The sequence below is a fragment of the Macadamia integrifolia genome, unplaced genomic scaffold (assembly GCF_013358625.1).
Source record: "Macadamia integrifolia cultivar HAES 741 unplaced genomic scaffold, SCU_Mint_v3 scaffold381, whole genome shotgun sequence".
NCBI lineage: Eukaryota > Viridiplantae > Streptophyta > Magnoliopsida > Proteales > Proteaceae > Macadamia > Macadamia integrifolia.
This window is the reverse complement of record NW_024869847.1, coordinates 282,883-302,894: the sequence shown is the minus strand read 5'-3', so window position 1 is coordinate 302,894 and position 20,012 is coordinate 282,883. Positions and strand designations below refer to the sequence as shown.

Sequence of the window (20,012 nt, the reverse complement as noted above, 5' to 3'; positions counted from 1 at the left end):
GCAGTCAAGGTAGTTTTGGCATTGAAGATGAATTTTTTGAAAGAAGTTTTCTCCATGTAACGATACGAAAAAAAATCCGATCTTTCCAATGGTTCTGATTTCATCGAGTTTGGATTCTGTTTGAGGAAGATGTGGCATTAAAAAGTCTAGGGCATTTTTGTCTTTTTACATGGATGATTCAAACAATCGGGTCCTCTGGAAAATTGTAGGGCATCTAGTCGTGGTTCCAGTGCACTTCGTTTCATCTCGATCGAAAATTGTATGAAAAAGTTACATGTATTTTCGTGAGGCCAGTTTGAAAATCCAAACCGGAAAATCACCAATTGCTCTCAGTGTTAGGTGGATTTTCCAAATTTTAATTTTGAAATTTCAGGGGTTTTGTATAATTTTAAGGTTTTAAAAGTATGAATTGATAATGGGTTTCTGGCATTGAAGTTTATGGGTGCAAGGGCTTAACTGCTATTTAAAATAATCAAAGAGATCCTTAATGGACAGTTTAGATTGAGCCACGTAGGCTTGATTCTCATTTGAGAGTGCTCACGATTTGGCATTGGATCGGAAGCTTAATATGCTTGTGCGAGGTTTGCCATTGGTCGGATTTATCAAGAACCATATGCTGGCGCCGCACAAGATCAAGGTGCACTACGGTGTTATGAACATACAAAAAGTGGCATGGATAGATGATATTTGCCATGATCACCTGAGATCTGTTTTAAACCAGATCTAAAGATCTCAATCTAAGGGTTGGAAATTGCTTTTACTTTATGAGACATTGCCGATAATCCATCGTGAATCGTGCTGGTCGAACCAATGGGATGTTGACAACGTCTCTGACCGCTGACGCAAGCATTGACTGCCTATGTCATCATGATGTCATCGGATCCTAGATCTACAGCTTCTATTTACTATCCGTTATCTAAATCGGACGACTTAGATTATAAGATTCTTTTTTATGAGATCTACGGTCAAATCTATACCTCTGTTGCACATATCACAAGCGTAGCCTACACCAACCACCGAAGATTCTATTTCAAGTTATTTAATTGCTCCAACTTCAAATGGCCATATCTCCCAAACCACAAGGCCAAATTCATCCATTCAAGTTGTAGCTTCTTCATTTTATAACTCATATCCAAGGCATATGCTTGGAGTAGGTCCTCCAATATCTGAATAGTCCTTTCCGATTGACCATCGATCTGAGGGTGAGAGGCAGTGTTGAAATCTAACTATGTGCCCATAGCCTTCTGCACACATGTCCAAAACTTGGAAGTGAACCTGGGATCTCGATCAGAGATGATACTAACTGGCACACCATGCAATCTAATGGTATTATCGACATACAACTTCGCCAACTTGTCCATAGAAAATGTGATCTTGATTGAGATAAAGTGAGATGTCTTGGTCAAGTGGTCCACAACTACCAAAATAACATCCATACCCTTCTGTGTACAGGGTAGGCCTGTGACGAAGTCCATTGTAATATTCTCCCATTTCCACTCCAGAATAGGTAGGGACTGTAATAACCCATGGGGCCTCTGTCTCTCAACCTTGACTTGCTAGCATGTGAGGCATCTAGACACATGCGTGGCCACATCATTCTTCATTCCTTTCCACCAGTAAGAGCCTTTGAGATTCTTGTATATTTTAGTTCTGCTAGGGTGAATGGAGTATAGAGAGCTATGTACCTCTCTCAAAACTGTGTTTCTCAAATCACCATCACTGGGCACACACAACCTCCCTTTGAACTTGAGAATTTCACTTTCAGTTACAGAGAAATCCGGGTCCTTTTGGGTTCCTTCATGGCATTCTGCTATCAGCTTCTGCAACTTTGCATCAGTAACCTGAGCTGAAGTGATCCTATCCACTAGACTAGGTTGTACTACCAATGCTGATAGTGACAAAGTGACACCCTCTACTAATAGTTCCAAGTCTAGTTTCTTGGCCTCCTCTAGGAGATATTCATTAGTGGTCAGTGATGCGAGAGTCAGTGACTGGGATTTCTGACTAAGTGCATCAGCTACCACATTGGCCTTTCCCGGGTGATAGTGGATAGTACAATCATAATCCTTCATCAGCTCTAACCAACACCTCTGTCTCATGTTCAGCTCTTTTTGGGTGAAGAAGTACTTGAGGCTCTTATGGTCACTGAAGATCTCACTCTTTTCACCATATAGGTATTGTCTCTAGATTTTTAGTGCAAAAATCATAGCTGCCAACTCCAAATCATGGGTGGGGTAGTTCTTCTCATAATCCTTCAAGTAACGGGATGCATAAACAATGACTTTCCCTTACTGCATCAATACACAACCCAATCCCAGCTTAGAGGCATCACTATACACAACCATACCACCTGTACTAATCGGAATAGTCAAAACTGGAGTTGATACCAACCTTTGCCTGAGCTCCTTGAAGCTCTTCTCACATGCATCAGACCACTCAAATTTTACACCCTTTCATGTGAGTCGAGTTATCGGTGTAGCAATGCGAGAGAAGTTCTTGATAAACCTCCTGTAGTATCTGGCCAATCCCAGAAAACTACGTATGTCTGCTACACTCTTGGGAGTCTCCCATTCTAGAACTGCCTTCACCTTGTCTGGCCCAATCTTTATACCCTTTTCTGAAACAATGTGGCCTAGGAATGCCACCTGTGATAGCCAAAACTCGCACTTGCCAAATTTGGCATAGAGTTGTTTCTCCCTCAGCCGTTGTAGTACTAATCTCAAGTGAACATGTTCCTTTGCACTCTTGGAGTGGACCAAAATTTCATCAATGAATACTATCACAAACTTATCTAGGACATCCTGGAATACCTGGTTCATCAAATCCATAAATGCAGCCAGTGCATTGGTTAACCCAAATGACATTACCAAGTATTCATAATGTTTATACATTGATCTGAAGGCTGTCTTACTGGCATCACTATCCTTGATCCTGAGTTGGTGGTAGCCTGATCTAAGGTCAATCTTGGAGAATACCTTGGCACCCTGCAACTGATCAAATAAATCATTTATCCTTGGCAAAGGATACCGGTTATTGATGGTTAGCTTATTAAGGTCCCAGTAATCAATACACAATCTTATACTTCTGTCTTTCTTCTTGACGAACAATCTCGATGCTCCCCATAGAGACACACTATGTCTAATGAATCCCTTCTTCAGAAAGTCTTGAAGTTGCACCTATAATTCCTTAAACTCTATGGGGTCTCTTTTGGTAAGGGGCCTTTGACATTGGTGCCGAGCCGGGGAGTAGGTCTATAGCAAACTCTGTCTCTCGGTCTGGGAGCAAACCTGTCAAGTCATCCAAGAATACATTGAAAAATTCCCTCACCACATTAAGCTCGGTCAATGGCCTAATTTCTATCTTAGTATCCATCACAGATGCTAAGTAGCCTTGACATCCCTTATCCAGTAACTTCTTTATTTGGAGCACGGATATGATAACCTTCTTGGGTTTTTTGGGCTTATCCCCTTGAAACACAAACTCATCATAGTCACATGGCCTGAAAATGATAGTTTCTCTGCACATAGCACACTGGCTCTATATGCGGACAACCAGTTCATTCCTAAAATCACGTCGAAGTCGATCATATCCAACTTGATTAAGTGAGAATTCAACTCATGTTCACCTATGGTCACTGGACAAGGCTCATAAACATAGTTTAAACCCATTACACTTTCTGTAGGGGTGCTCACAGCCAAATATTGAGTCAGTCCCTTGGGTGGAATGCTCATCTTCTTCGCAAATGCCTGCAACACGAATGAATGCGAGGCTCCTAAGTCAAATAGCACATGTGCAGGGAATAATGATATCAATAATGTACCTGTCACTACACCGGGTGTAGCCTCAGCATCTTCTGTAGTCATAGCAAATACTCTGCCCTGTGGTCTCTGGCCCTGTAGGGGCTATGCTAGTCTAAGGGCTGAATATGTCTAGTGGGGCTAAGTGGCATAATGTAGGGTGCATCACCTGGCCTTTGGTGGGGGCATGTCCTCACTATATGGCCCAACTGATCACAATGAAAGCATATTGGGCTCGATCCCAAAGACTGAGATACAACACTAGATTGGGAGGACTAGGAATTCTGACTAGCATCGGGCTTCCTGAATTGCACTGAAGTTGGGATGACATAGGGCACTCGGAAAGGTTTGTTGCCTCCCCTAGAATCAGTAGATCCCATTAGCCTCTTTCCCATCCCTTGCTGGGCTGTGAAGTTATCTCTATGTCGATCTTCAATAGATTTGACTAGTTGGGCCATCTCAACATAGTTCTGTAGTTTCAACCCCACAATGGTTGACCCAATACCTGGCCTCAACCCTTTCTCAAACCTCTTCGCTTTAGCTCTATCACCTCTGAGATGCTTAGGAGCAAAATGGAATAGCTCCTCGAAGCGTTGCTGATACTCGAGCACAGACCGGGAACCTTGAACCAACTGAGAGAACTCACTCTTTCCTATCCCGAAAGCTTTTCGAAAAATTGTTCTCAAAGAAGGCCCCTTTGAAATCTGCCCAAGTGGGGTTCGGGTTACTAGCCCATGCACATTTGGATGCCCTTGCCCATGCACTTGTGCCTCACCAGACGTTTGAAGGGTAGCTGATCCAACAGGTATTGGAACGGATGCTGGTGGAGTAGGAGGTGCAAGTGGTGCATTACGGGCTTCCATTGCTACTTGGATCCTATCATTGATTCTGACCATAAATTGGTTTTGCCTTTATTCAACTCCCCGCATCATGTTATCTATGAGGATGCCACATCCTAGGCTGTAAGTAAAGGTGGAGCCGGAGGTGCATTATGGGGTCTACCCCGATTCCTTGTAGGGGAAGCGAGAGGCGACAGGCATGATCAGGATTGGGATCAGGATTGAGTGTTCCTATATAACATGACTCCTGTGGAGGAATCCGATTAGTGCACATACATATACAAGGTTGCATATAATTAGAACACATGTATGCATAGTGGCTCCCACACATATACATAGGCGAAATTAGGGTTTGGGTATGCATAGGTGGGGTCTACACATATTTGGATCCAATTGCCCACATATCAAGTAGGGGCACACAATTTGGGCAACAAAATAATAATTTATATTTAAAAAATAAAATAATTTATTTTTCAATTTAGTCCACAGGAAACAGGGAGACTTCTCACCGGAAATATGGCTTCATCTACCAGAAATATCAGTGTTTTTTTCGATGGGAAAAATAGAGAGCAATTTAGGATTTTTCACTTCATTGGAAATAGGCACCGGAAGCATGCCCGGTGTTTCCGGTGGGTTGTTTCTGGTGGCTCCAAAACGGCTATAAATAGGCTCGGGTTTGGGTTTCATTGTACAAAACCCTATTCCAACTTATGGAAAAGGTGGGGAAACAGACAAGGAGGACTTTTCAACCCATTCCCTAACTTCCTCTCACTATTTCATGAACAATCGGCACTGAATTTGCACCAAAGGTATGTTCCTCCCCTTTGTAACCTAGTTTTGTGATTTTCTTCTCTGTGAGCTTTACATTCAGCCATTGAACCTAGTTTTTCATTCTTAATCCTTAGGAATCATATTGCAGCGATGTTTGGATGCCGTGTATGTACCTAACATGTCATTGAACAAGAGGAGCAAGACACCACTGCTCAGTTCAACCTAATCTTATTTTGCTCTATGGCTGAGCGAGACCATTGGGAACTCTTCGAGCACCGTAATGTGGACCCAGGAGTCTATGTGAGGACCAATTATTTTTTGTGCATTCCATATCCATCAACGGTTTGACGATGTTGGGTGGTACCGCATCTTAAAACCTAACAAGTACTACTACCCTACATTGGTCACTTTATTCTACTCGAACCTGCAGTACGTGAACCGAGGAATTGAAGAGATGCGGATCACCTCCTATGTGAAGGGGTGGAGATCTCCTTTGAAATGGGGCAGTTGGCCAATATTCTGATGGTCAGCAATGCCGGTGACCTGGTGAACTGCCTGCCTCAGACTCCAGCTTATGACTTCCAGAGTCCTGATACTTTTCAAGAGATAAATGACATGTTGACTAAGGAGGCCAAGGGGTGGAACTGCTCAGTCAACTACTTTGCTAATCCAAAGGTTGTCTATCGTGCAATTCAATTGAATGTTCTTCCCACTTGTGGACAGTATGATGAGGTATCCGCACTGCAAGCTTATGTGACCTACTGCATGTATATGGGGGCATAGATACATCTTCCTTACCTCCTTATGTGGACCATAGTACTTCGGTCCAAAGGAGTGGATCATCAAGCAGGAAGCCTATGCTATGGAAGAATACTTACTGACATCTTCCGCCGCTTTGGGGTGGACTTGGAGGGAGAGGAACACTTGGGTGAAAAGGTCACAGACTTTAACCAAGATTCTCTAAGGAAGATGACCATAGATCTATGGGAGGTGACACCTTTTCCAGGAGAGGATCAGTAGCCTATGGAGATAGAGGGTGGTGATGCCGATGATATTGGTGGAGGTGTTAGTGGTGCAGGAGAAGCTGCTAGGGTTGGTGGGGCTCCACCACCTGATCCCCAGAATATGGGTTCTATGGTTGTTTCTGCTTCTCGGGGCACTAGGGGTGCGAGGCCTTATGGTCTCAATGATGTTATGGCCCGCCTAAACACCACCACATCTCTAACAAGGAGTATAGATTGCCGCCTCAACAGCATAGACAGGACCTATTGTCTTATGAACAATAAAGTGGCCTCCCTAGAGGCACAGATTCAGGCGATGGTCTTCCATCTTGGTATTCTAGTGCCTCCTCTAGGAACGCATGGTTCGACTCAGGCTCAGAGCCAAGGACAGAACCAGTAGCAGTAGTAGCAAGAGTAGCTAGAGTAGTGGTATGTTTGCCACTATAGCTTTTAGGATTTCCCTTTCCAGGTTTTATGTGAGTTTGATGTTTTAGGTTTAGTTGAACCTTCATTTTATGTCATTTGTTTCTATCATTTGCATTCCTAGTCTTTAGGCTAGTTAGGATTTCTTGTTTTTCATACTTTAGTTTTATAAAAACTATAAGCTGTGTAATTAAGTTCTCCTCTATAATGAAATGGCTTTAACGCTTATACTTGTCTCTTAATTGTGCAATTTCTATTATTGTTGTCTTGAGATTTTTAATTAATCCTAATTTTCCGAAAATCCTAGTTTGGCTGAGATTGTGAGTTAAGGCAGAGCATTGCCACTCTGATACCATAGCTGTCACACCCCAATTTCAGTAGACCTAATTTACCATTAAGAATACCAGCGGTGTGAGTAAGACAAGTACCTGTCTCACAAACCTACTAAGATCGCTAATAGTAGTACCTTAACATTTCACAATCTCACATCACAACCAACCAAAAGCAGCGGAATCAGAGTATAATAGCGAGATCATCAGTTATAAATGGGGAAATTATCTAATGATAAATATAATATCGTTAACCAATTTATTCTATTTACAATCATTCAAGACTTATATATATATATATATATATTAAGTTTAAAACATGATAATATCCATAGACCTATATTAACATAATCAAAAATACGCCGAACACCTCATGGCGCTGCATATACACAAAAGTCACAAGCATAGTCTTGGCCATGCTCCTCCACTTCCGACATCCACCAGTTGTTCACTCCATATTCAGATCTGGAGGAAAAAGAGTCACTAGCCACAGGCACGACCATACCATCATCATCATCTAAAAAGTGTGTATATGTGGGGTGAGCTTTCCAACTCGCTTAGTGAGGTGGGGTCAAGCACATCCAAGCAAGGCAATAGCAGTAATAATTTATGAAGCATGATTGCAAAAATTAAACACATAGTCCATAATGCTCGTGATGTAGTTCATTTATTTATTATCCACCTAACAATACAAATTAAGTCTGGTAAATGCTACTATAGCGCATTAGGCTGTATCCTTCGTCTCGAAACCACCATCGACTATGCAAAGATACAAACCTTAGCCATGAATAGAAGCTTGTTGATCCCTATATGCATCCATGGGTCACCCAGAAAACCCCTGATAACCCCTTCCTGGCAGTCATGACACCAGTAACACATCGGCCACGCCAGATAGGTTCTCGCCTCGGGCTACAATCACATCATACCTGGGGTGTGGCATTCTGAAAAGGCACATCGAACATGCCACAATGGGTTATCCAACACGTCAACCCCTGTTGGCAAAGGTTTGTAGCATAAAGAGTGATACCTAACCACATATACGCTACATGCCTTCATAGTGATACATTTAGTATGAATTACATGATACCGGTAAGACCTCGGCCACAAAGTGTAATCCATCTCCAAATACAGTCCTAGGTACACGATACCAGTGAGACCTTGACCACAAAGTGAAATCTGAGACTATTTACCTAATCTAGCATACATATCACAGTTGAGTATGGACTACGTGACACCAGTGCCAATCATCGGTCATAAAGCATATCCATTTCCAAATGTAGTCCCAGATTACATAATACCAATGGGACTTTGGCCACAAGGTGTAACCCATGACTACAATTAACTCTAATGCACATAATCAATGCATGAATGCAATATACACACGGCAATCATGAAATCAGTACCACCTCGGCCACGTCGGATTCCGTCTCACACACAATAAAATACATGGTGATCACGGTATCGATACCATCTCGGCCACACCGGATCCCATCATACATATAAATAAACAGTTTGTATGAAATCCATAAAAATGTAACATATGATAATCACCATCATCATGTGAGCAATATAATTAAACATATTAAATCTACACATGTGAACAATTCTATAATAATTAAAAAATCTAAAATAAAACAATCATCCCTCACCTTGTTGATCTCTGCTTGTGTTAGGGTTCAGATGAGGCCATCGATCAATCCACTCAGCTTCGGTCTCAGGGCTCATGTGCATCACTATCTTAGACGCAAGGACAATCGTACATCAGTACATGCCAGAAATATCAGGAGGGACCCACATGGATCACCCCCAAAGGGTACATACAAAATCTATCAGTGACAGTAATGTCACTGGAAACACCCATCGAAAACAAGGAATTTCCACTGAAAATATCAGTCTTGTTTCCAATGGAATTGACAGAGAGCTCCTAAGGTTCAGTGGTACATTGGAAATATCCCACCACATGCAGACCCAGTGGATCTGGTGGGCTGTTCTCGGTGGTGGTTCAAGACAGTCCACCCATTTTGGGGCTTTCCGGCTCAGACCCGATCATCAGGATTTGTTCAGTAGAGTTTGTAGGGGATGTTCCCAGCATCATTCTAAGCCAATAAAATCCGAATTCCACTGAGCCATTTTGGAGATACATCGATCAAACAATTAAAACCCTAGTTGGTCTTTTGGCAATACATGTTGTCGGAGCTCACCGGGCTTGGTTTGAGCTTGACAACAACACCGGGAGGGTAGAACAGCCATTCTACCACCTTAACATAGTTTGTACACTAAGATTCCATCCATACCTAGCTTTGTCTTGATTAAAATGAAGAGAGAGAGTAGTGGAAGTGAGTGTACTTACCTCCGGCAGTGATTCCAGTAACTTGGCGACAGCCGGCACCAAGGTAAGCCTTCTCCTTCTTCTTCCCCTTCTTCTCCTTTTTCTCTCCTTCCTTACATTGGACACAATATAAATGAGGAAATGAATTCCTCATTTCTAACTTATAAGTTAAAATGGACCTTAGGGTCTGTTTGGTTGGTCCCTATTCAGACCAATCGGTTTATTATGACTTTTTGAGCTCCGAGAACCCATCCATTTAGGTTCAAATGCGTTCACATCATGAGTAAAGTTTGGGGAATGATTTGGGATCATCTAAGACTATTTACAACGCGAGTGGTGAGACCCACGAGCATCGACACTATGACAGTAGCCTGATATGTTTATCGAAAACAACCCATCGGATTCAGGCCCAGTGGATCTGGTGGCACATTTTTTGTGGTCAAGACAGCTTGCTATCCCATGGTTGGTCTTACATTGGTGGTTTCCCTCGACTATGCACAAGGCCTTTCGAAAACTTTGATACGTGCCTGGACTTATGTTTGAGAAGTCGGGTCACTTACCGTCTAGGATCGGAAGGTATGAATCCCCTCTAATTAGACTAGCACGTGATGCGTGAACACTTGGGGTCATCTCTCCCCCTTTGGCAACGGGCGGCCGCAAGCCAAAATCCAGTCGTACTTCCGATTTTTGGTCTGAGACCTATCACAACAATTTAAATTAGATCGAGTCAGGGCACGGGTGTAACAAAACTTAACATTGATTTTTTTTGGTAAAACTTAACATTGAATGACTTAAACTTACCATGCATATGTTAATTGGTTTAACAGTTAACTTAATAGTCCCAAATTTAATAATCAAAATCAAACCATTTATTAAATGGTTTTACGATTTCAGTGTAAACAACTCGGATTGATTTCAGTAAACAATTTCAGTTATGTTTCACATCCTTAACTGGATTACTGATTTGATTCCTTTTTTCTTTTCTATTTTTGGTAAAGAATCATTTATTTGATTTAACAGAAGTTACAATTTTGTTTTTTTTTTTTTTTACGAAAAAAAAGTCTATGAAAGATAAGTAGATCCAATTTATTAAGCCTCATTTTTTTTTGGATGAGTAAATAATTTATTAACAAAAGGAGAAGAATATACAAGGGAGAAAAAGGGGGGGGGGAGGCTTAAGCTAACAAGGAGGCCAAATCGCAGGGGATCAAAACAAATACAAATGACAGCACAAAGCTACTATAAGGAAATGAGGGGGGGGGGCAGCTTCCAGCTGACAGCTCAAGAAGGCTAAATGAGGTCAACTTGAAGGTTCCAAGAAGAGATGATATGGCAATTTTTTTGGGTAGAGGGGACAGGGCGAGGGAGGCGGGTGTGAATGCTCTGGACTTTAGAAGTAACATCAAAATAAATAACTTTCCCAATCTGGTCCGAGGACCTAGATTTGGCGGTCCATCTGTGAATGTTGCATTCCATCAGAGATGGTTGATGGTAGCACAAAAAGCTAGTTTACCCACAGTGTCATAGATGGAAGGGCCAGAGAATATCATATCAATCCAGATGCATTCTCTATTAAAAGGAAGGATGGGTTTGATATTGGGCCAGCATTTGGAGAGAACAAACTTCCAAACCAGGGAGGAGAAAGGGCAAGAGAAGAAGAGGTGGGGAATGTCTTCAATACCAGAGAGACAGAGACAGCAGGAAGGATTAGCAGTGATAAGGTGGTGAATGAGAAAGGCTTGGGTAGGGAGACAATTGGTAAGGCATCGCTAGAGGGTGAAGCTGTGGTGGGAATGTGACCTTTAAACTAAACCAGCTTATGCCAAAGAATAACTGAAGAAGGAGATAGAATGTGGGTCCAGGTCGAGGCAAAAGAGAAAGAGCCATTGGAGGAGGGGAGCAAGATGCATTTGTCTTCTCTTCCACGATGGCCCGATGGGAGAGTGGGGAGGGAAGACCATATATCTTGGAACGAAGGGGACGATTGGGGGGGGGGAGGTGAGCCCATAGGGGCAAGGATAGAGGAGACCCAGGCATTGGAAGGGAGATTAGAGGAGTAGATGTCTTTGGGAGTGAGGAGATGAGAAAGGATACCCGAAGGATGCCATGGGTCTTTCCAAAGGGAGATAGAGTTGCCATTCCCAATGGAATGGGAGATGGCAGTGAGAGCCAAAATGGATCTCTTCCTCCAAATCCTGGAGGCATCAAAGATGGAAGGGGCCGTCCAAAGGGAGTTATGCTTGAGGAGACCAACATAGATTCAATCGAATCAGATGCTTTTATGGTTGGAGACAATTTTTCATATAAGTTTAAGAACTCTAGCCGAATTGGCATCCTTGATTCTCTAATCCCCAAGCCACCTTCAGATTTAGGAAGGCAGACCTTCTTCTAGCTGAGATGCTTGAGGAACCGAGAAGAATCAGAGCCTTTCCAAAGGAATGAGCAGAGGAGACTCTCAAAGGATTTGATCACTGAATCAGGAAGGATGAAGATTCCAGACTAGTATAGGTACATGGACTGGAGGACCGATCTAATCAAGGTGAGGCGACTCGCAAAAGAGAGGAGTTTGCATTTCCAAAGCTGGAGTTTCTTCTTGAGATGGTTAAGCAGGGGGTGCAGTGGTGGGCGGAGAGTCTGAAGGAGATAAGGGACAGGCCAAGGTATTTGATGGGGAGGGAGCCAAGAGGGATGCCAGAGATGACATGGAGGATCTCCTTGGCTTCAGAGGAGATACTCGAGAGGAAAATATTAGCTTGAGCAGGTTAATTTTAAGGCCCGATAGGGATTCAAAGGACTGGAGGGTAGATATGATGGTAGAGATGGAGAGAGGGTCCGCCTTAGAGAAAATTATGATGTCATCCACAAAAGCCAAGTGGGAGTGTAGGAGAGATTTGCATTTGGGGATAGGAGAGATGAGATGGATGTCAGTGGCCCATTGGATAGAGCAGGAGAGAACTTCAAGGAAGAAAGAGAAGATGAGAGGGTAGAGGGGACAACCTTGGTGGATGCCATGGCCCTAGGGAAAGTAGCCAGCAGGGCTACCATTTAGAAGGATAGAGAAACGGGGGGAGGAGATGCAAAGATGAGTCCAGTGAACAAAAGAAGGCGAGAAAGCCATATGTAACAGGACATTTGAGATGAATTCCTAGCTAATTGTGTCAAAGGCTTTATGGATATGAACCTTAAGGATGGCGGCAGCTGGGGAATGGGATTTGTGGTCGAAGCCCCTCACAATCTCATGACAGAGGATAATATTGTCAGCAATGCTTCTGCGACTAATAAAAGCGGATTGGTTGGGACTAACTAAGGAGTCAATGACTTTCTGAATCCGATTGACGAGGATTTTGACAATGAATTTGTAAAGCAGATTATAGAGGGAGATGAGCCTAAAATCGTTCATAGAGACCGCACCTTCTTTCTTCGGGATGAGGCAAAGGAAGGAGTTGTTGATCCCACCAATTTGGTTGGGTTGGAGGAAGAAACTTCTCACCGCAAGGATGAGGTCTCTACGGATGAGATTCCAAAAGGAGGAGAAGAATCCCATGCTGAAGCCATCAAAGCTAGGGGCTTTGTTGGCCTTGTGGGAGAGGATGGCTAAAAGGATTTCTTCCTCACTAGCAATGGATTGGAGGAAATGAAGGAGCTCCTCAGGGACAAATTTGTTTAAGAGGTTGGGAGGGATGGGGTGAAGGGGGGATGAGGGAGGGCTGAAATTTCTCTGAAAATGGGAAACTGCCTCAGCTTTAATGAGGTCAGGAGAGCAGAGGTCATTCCCAAAGGAGGAAATGAGCATGGGGATGGTGTTAGCATTATTTATGGCTTTAAGGGAGCGGTGGAAATAAGCCATGTTGGAGTCACCAAGCTCAAGCCATTTCATACAGGCCTTTTGATGGAGAAACCTTTCTTCTTGCTCTAGAATCAAGGAGAGCTCGAAGGTGGCCGCTTTCTCGTCCTTAGCTAGGACAGGATTGAGGATATCCAGCTAGAGCCTGGATTTGATAGAGAGAAGCTTTTCTCGATGCAAAGCAATGCGAGAGGAGATGTTACCAAAGCTGGAGGAGTTCCAAAGATTAAGGGTGGCTTTGACATTCTTGAGCTTTTTGGAAAAAGCCAGGAGAGGGGAGAGAGCGGAAAATGGGGATGTTCCAGGCATTGTGAACTAGCTGGTGAAAGTCAGGGTGAGTGATGAGCACATTTATGTGTGAAATCTAGGGTAGTAAAATATGCATTTTACATATTTAGAATGGAGCTACCTTGGGTTTTACTCTCTTTTTGCAGGTTTTATATTTTCAAGGCCTTAAGGACTATCGGGCGCTATATCTTCAATTTTACACGTAAAGAGGTCCTATTTCTTTTCATGGTTGCGAAGAGGATGAAATTCTGAGCAAGATGGATGTGTTCAATTAAAAGTACACATTCGTTTGGTCACCCATAGCTACACTGATCCGTACGCTTGCGGTTACATTTTAAATCTCAAACAAGTTTTTGGCGCCATTGCCGGGGAGACAGTTTCATGTTATTTTTCACTTTCTTTTGGTAAATCGGAGTGCTTTGTTTGCTTTGTTTTATATTTTTCCTTTTCTTTTATTGAATTCCTGAGAAGAACAACTTGCAATAATAGTTGTATCAGTAGAGGTCGCCATGCCTCACAGTATGATAAAGACAGGTTTCGCCCTGTAGTAGTACCTCAGGAATTGACCTGAGCAACCCCGGATCCCTACCGGTAAGCTCCAAAAAAAAACCAAAAAAATAAAAAAAAATAAAAAAAAAGTTTTACTATCCATTCTTTTGTGCTTGTCTTACTTTAGTTGCGGATAGTTTTTTTTTTGCATGAATGTTAGGTGGGTACGTAATACTAAGAATCGGTTAGAAAGAAGAGATCCAACAAATAGTGACCCTATACATTTGCTCTCTTTAAAACCCTTCAATATGGGAGACCAACAGCAAAACCCTTCACCTAAATCACTAAAGATAGGTTCTACCCTGCTAGAACAGCCCAACCTTCCTGCATAGTTCTACCACAAGCCCAGGGCAATAATTTTGAACTCAAATCTCAATACATCACTATGTTGCCCCACTTCCATGGGTTGACCTCTGAGGATGCATACCTATTTTTAAGGGAATTTGAAGAGGTATGTGTTCTAATTAAGATCCAACAGCTTTCTGATGATGCTGTTAAGCTTAGGTTTATCACTTTTGCATTAAAAGACCAAGCTAAAAAGTGGTTGTATGGGTTACCCACAAATTCCATAACCTCATGGGAACAGTTCACAGTTGTCTTCCTTAAGAAGTTTTTCCCAACTCACAAGACCAATAAGCTTAGAAGTGATATCCTTCAGTTTAGGCAAAAGTCTAGTGAGTCATTTTCCAAACTTATAGAGAGATTCAAGGATCTACTCCAAGAATGCCCTCACCATGGCCTAGACCTATGGCATTTATGTCAAATAATTTATGAGGGTATTGATTACCCAACTAAACAAATGATAGAGTCTATGTGCCCTGAGGGATTCACATCCTTTACAGATGAAGGAAAGGCATGAGAATTCTTACTTGACTTAGCTGACAAAATCCGTAAGTGGGAATCAACCCAAGAGAGTGAAAGAACCATAGGAGGAAAATGATATTTTGTGGATGGGATAGTAGCTAAGGAAGCCCATTTGGATAGCCTAATCAAGAGGATTGAGGCTATTGTTCCTAGAAAGCCATCATCAGTCAATTTGGTTAAGATTTGTGCTTGGTGCCAATCCCCTGGACATGTCATAGAAGAATGCCCCAACACCTCTGGGGGCACTTCTAATGATAGTGTTAATGCTTTATACTAGAATAATCCATATAGTAACACCTACAATCGAGGATGGAGAAATCACCCAAATTTCTCTTGGAATCAGGGTAACCAAGCAGGACCTTCCAATTTCTATAATCAAGGTCAACCTGGACCCCAAAGGCCTCCCTTTGCACAACAATCTTTTTCCTAAAATACTTTTCCTAGGTCAAATGTAGGACCTCAGGCAAGTTTTCCTAGGGCCCAGAGCGGCCTGAGGATTTTGGTGCCCGAGCTGGTCAGCTCGGTCATTGAACACTGGTGCCTCGCTCCCAGCCAGCTGACTCCTGACTCCTAGAGGATTGTTCTTAGCTTTGAGGTGTTTGTCTCGAAGCTGGGTCAGGCCGCAACGCTGGATTTGTTCAGGAAGATGTTCTTGGTGAAGTGGCACACCTCAAGGTGCCTCTCCTATCATCTTATCAGCAACCCCCTGGGTTTACCAACACTGGAGAGGCAAGTAGAATAAGTGACTTTGAAAAAAATATGGCCCTCCTCATGACAAGCCATCAAAATCTTACGAGAGAACTTACCCAAGTTGTCTCAATTATGCGTGAGAGGGAGAAAGAAACTTTACCTAGTCAACCAGAGCCTAACCCTAGGCATCATCAGCCTGTTAATTCACAAGGACCAACTAATGCACCACTGAATATAGTACAAGGTCAGACCCAACAAAGGCCCTCTAACTAATGTAATGTTGTTTATGCCCTTAGGAGTGGTAGAGAGTACCAACAAAGTGTTTCTAAATCTTCCCCATCTATTACTCCTGTTAACTCTTCTTCAGTTGAGGACACAAATGTGCCTCTTGTTCCAGGTTCGTCTGATGAACCTAAAGATTTTTCTGAAACTAAAGATAATTTGGTTGAGGAAACCAAAAATGATTCTTCTGAACAGGGACAAAGCCCTAACAGTCCTTATGTTCATCCTGTCCCATTTCCTAATCGCTTGGTAAACAAAAAGAAGACTGCTTCCATGGACAAAATTTTAGAAGTCTTCAAAAAGGTAGAAGTAAACATCCCTCTTTTGGATGCCATATCCTAGATCTCCGCCTATGCAAAGGTACTGAAAGATTTGTGTACTCACAAACGTATCACTAGTGTGCCCAAAAAGGTATTCTTGGCAGGTAACATTAGTTCCATAATTACTCAGCCTATAGCAGCCAAGTATAAGGATCCAGGGAGCCCTACCATATCTTGTGTCATAGGCAACACCTATATTAAGCATGCCTTACTTGACCTTGGTGTAAGTGTGAATCTTTTACCTTACCATGTGTACAAGCAACTAGGATTAGGAGAATTGAAAGCCACTGGAACTACTCTTTAGTTGGCAGATAGGTCTGTTAAGATTCCTAAAGGGGTGGTTGAGGATGTCTTACTAAAGGTGGGGGAATTTATTTTCCCTGTTGATTTCATTATGTTAGATACTAAGCCCTTCTCAACCAAGGATGAGATCCCAATAATTCTAGGAAGACCATTCTTGGCTACCAGTAATGCATTAATCAATTGCCGGAATGGTTTTCTAAGATTATCTTTTGGTAACCAAACTGTTGAGTTTAACATGTTTAGGATTGGCAAGCAACCACATATGGAAGAAGAGATCAATATGCTTGAGGATTTTTTGGATTTTTCTGATGATTTAGTTACCAACTTTGATATTGATTTTGATTCAGAATTCCAAGAGTTTATGGATGAGTTGGATGATGATAGTGAAAATTTCTTTTCTGAAGTCTTGGGTCTTCACACACTCGTGGAGCCCTTAGGACCCCTTTCCAATTCCATTCCCAAACCTTCCATAGTTGATCCCCCTAAGCTAGATCTTAAGGAGTTGCCATCTAATTTGAGATATGCTTTCCTAGGGCCTGACCAGACTCTTCCTGTAATAATTTCTTCAAATTTGACTTCTAACCAGGAAGAGGAGTTACTTAAAGTGTTAAAAGATAATAAGGAAGCCTTAGGTTGGACCATGGCTGATATCAAAGGTATAAGCCCTTCGATTGTGCAACATCATATACATTTTATGGAGGATTCCAAACCATCCATGGAACCCCAAAGAAGAGCTAACCCAGTGATGATGGAAGCTATTAAGAAAGAGATCTTAAAGTGCTTGGATCATGGAATAATTTATCCTATTTCTGACAACCAATGGGTAAGCCCAGTTCACGTAGTGCCTAAGAAGTCTGGTGTGATTGTAGTTCCTAATGCCAATAATGATTTGATCCCTACCCGTGTCCAAACAGGATGGCGTGTGTGCATTGACTACAGGAAGTTAAATGCGGCAACCTGGAAGGACCACTTCCCATTGCCATTCATTGACCAGATGTTAGAGACGTTAGCTGGACATAAATACTATTACTTTCTTGATGGATATTCTGGCTATAACCAAATCCCAATTGCTTTAGAGGATAAACATAAAACCACTTTTACATGCCCATATGGAACATTTGCTTACAGGCGTATGCCCTTTGGGCTTTGCAATGCCCCTGCTACGTTTCAACGATGCATGATGAGCATTTTTTCTGACATGGTTGAAAAATTTTTAGAAGTATTTATGGATGACTTTTCAATTCATGGAAATTCCTATTCTGAATGTCTTCATCATCTTTCCCTAGTTTTGAAAAGGTGCATATCTAAGAATTTGGTTTTGAATTGGGAGAAATGCCATTTTATGGTTAAATCTGGTATTGTTTTAAGCCATGTAATATCCAAGGAGGGAATTAAGGTAGATAGAGCCAAAATAGATTTAATTGATAATTTACCACCTCCTCAATCTGTTAAGGATGTCCGGTCTTTTCTAGGGCATGCAGGCTTCTATAGAAGGTTTATTAAGAACTTTAGTCAGTTAGCCCGACCTCTCACCTCATTACTTGTCAAAGATCAGACTTTTGAGTTTTCCAAAGAGTGCCTAGAATCCTTCAAGAAACTTAAGAAGGAGTTGACCAATGCACCCATTGTTCAACCACCTGTTTGGACTGAACCTTTTGAACTGATGTGTGATGCTTCGGATTTTGCCATAGGAGCAGTTTTGGGTCAAAGGATTAATAAGTTTCCCACTGTCATTTACTATGCTAGTAGGACCTTAAATGATGCACAACTCAATTATACAACCACTGAAAAAGAATTTTTAGTTGTTGTGTTTGCATTAGAAAAGTTTCGGTCTTACTTAGTTGGCTCACATGTGGTGGTGTATACTGATCATTCTGCCCTCAGATACTTAGTTCAGAAGAAGGATGCCAAAGCCTGTCTTATTAGGTGGGTTTTACTTTTGCAAGAGTTTGATTTAGAAATTAGGGATAAGAAAGGAGTTGAAAACCTAGTTGCAGACCATTTATCCCGGCTTCCCAATTCCTTGACTGTTGATTCTCCAGTCAACGAGAACTTTCCAAATGAACAATTATTTGCAATGTCTAGTGAACCATGGTTTGCTGAAATTGTCAACTTCTTAGTTTCTGGTGTGACTCTGGATCACTGGTCCACTTAAGATAAGTATAGGTTTCATTCCCAAGTTAAGCACTTTTTCTGGGATGATCCTTATTTGTTTAAGATATGTCCGGATCAGATTATCCGACGATGTGTTCCTGATCATGAGCAACATTCCATTCTCTCTTTTTGTCATGATCATGCATGTGGTGGACACTTTGGACCTAAGAAGACTGCCGCAAAGGTTCTCCAATACGGATTTTATTGGCCCACTCTTTTTAGAGATGCTTTTGATTTTTCAAGGCTTGCCCAGCCTGTCAGTCTTTTGGCCGTATCAATAAGAGGAACATGATGCCCCTCAATCCTATTTTGGTAGTTGTGATGTTTGGGGCATCGATTTTATGGGACCATTCCCTAATTCCTTTGGAAATTTGTACATACTTTTGGCCGTTGATTATGTTTCTAAATGGATAGAGGCCATACCTTTTAAATCTAATGACCACAAAGTGGTGGTCCAGTTTCTCAAAGAGAACATTTTTTTCCGCTTTGGTGCACCATGTGCAATAATTAGTGATAGGGGTACTCATTTTTGTAATCGGCCTTTTGAGGCCCTAATGAAAAAGTATGGGATCACCCATAAGTTATCTACCCCTTATCCCCCCCAAACTAGTGGCCAAGTGGAGTTGTCTAATAGGCGGATCAAATAAATCTTAGAGAAAACTGTTAATCCCAACCGTAAGGATTGGTCCCTTAGGCTCATTGATGCCTTGTGGGCCCATCGTACTGCATTCAAGACTGACCTTGGCCAGTCTCCCTATCATTTGGTGTATGGAAAAGCTTGTCACTTACCAGTGGAGTTGGAGCATAAGGCCTTTTGGGCTATTAAGAAGCTTAACTTTGATTTGTTTGATGCAGAAATTCATCGTAGGCTCCAACTATCTGAGTTGGAGGAACTTAGGAATGATGCCTATGAAAGTTCTAGGATTTACAAGGAAAAGACCAAAGCTTTCCATGATAAGCACATTCTGCGCAAATCTTTTGCAATTGGTGATAAGGTCTTATTGTACAACTCTCGATTGCATCTTTTCCTTGGTAAGCTTAGATCCTGATGGGATGACCCATTTATTGTCCATAATGTATATCCCCATGGGGCTGTGGAGATTTTGAATCCAGGAACAGGGGTAATTTCGAAGGTTAATGGTCAGCGTTTGAAACCGTTCCTCGAGTTTCCTACTACTAGTAGTGAAGAGGTCATGGATCTCCATGAACCTTTTTACACTGATGACTAA

The 20,012-nt window shown here is 42.1% G+C and overlaps 1 non-coding gene across 1 annotated transcript; it reads right to left on the bottom strand.

Annotated features, from left to right (window-relative positions):
- Nucleotides 1-14,804: 14,804 nt before the first annotated feature.
- Nucleotides 14,805-14,911, bottom strand: LOC122068402. The gene has a single exon (XR_006137108.1). It is a non-coding gene; the product is annotated as a small nucleolar RNA R71 (small nucleolar RNA).
- Between the last annotated feature and the right edge of the window lie 5,101 nt (nt 14,912-20,012).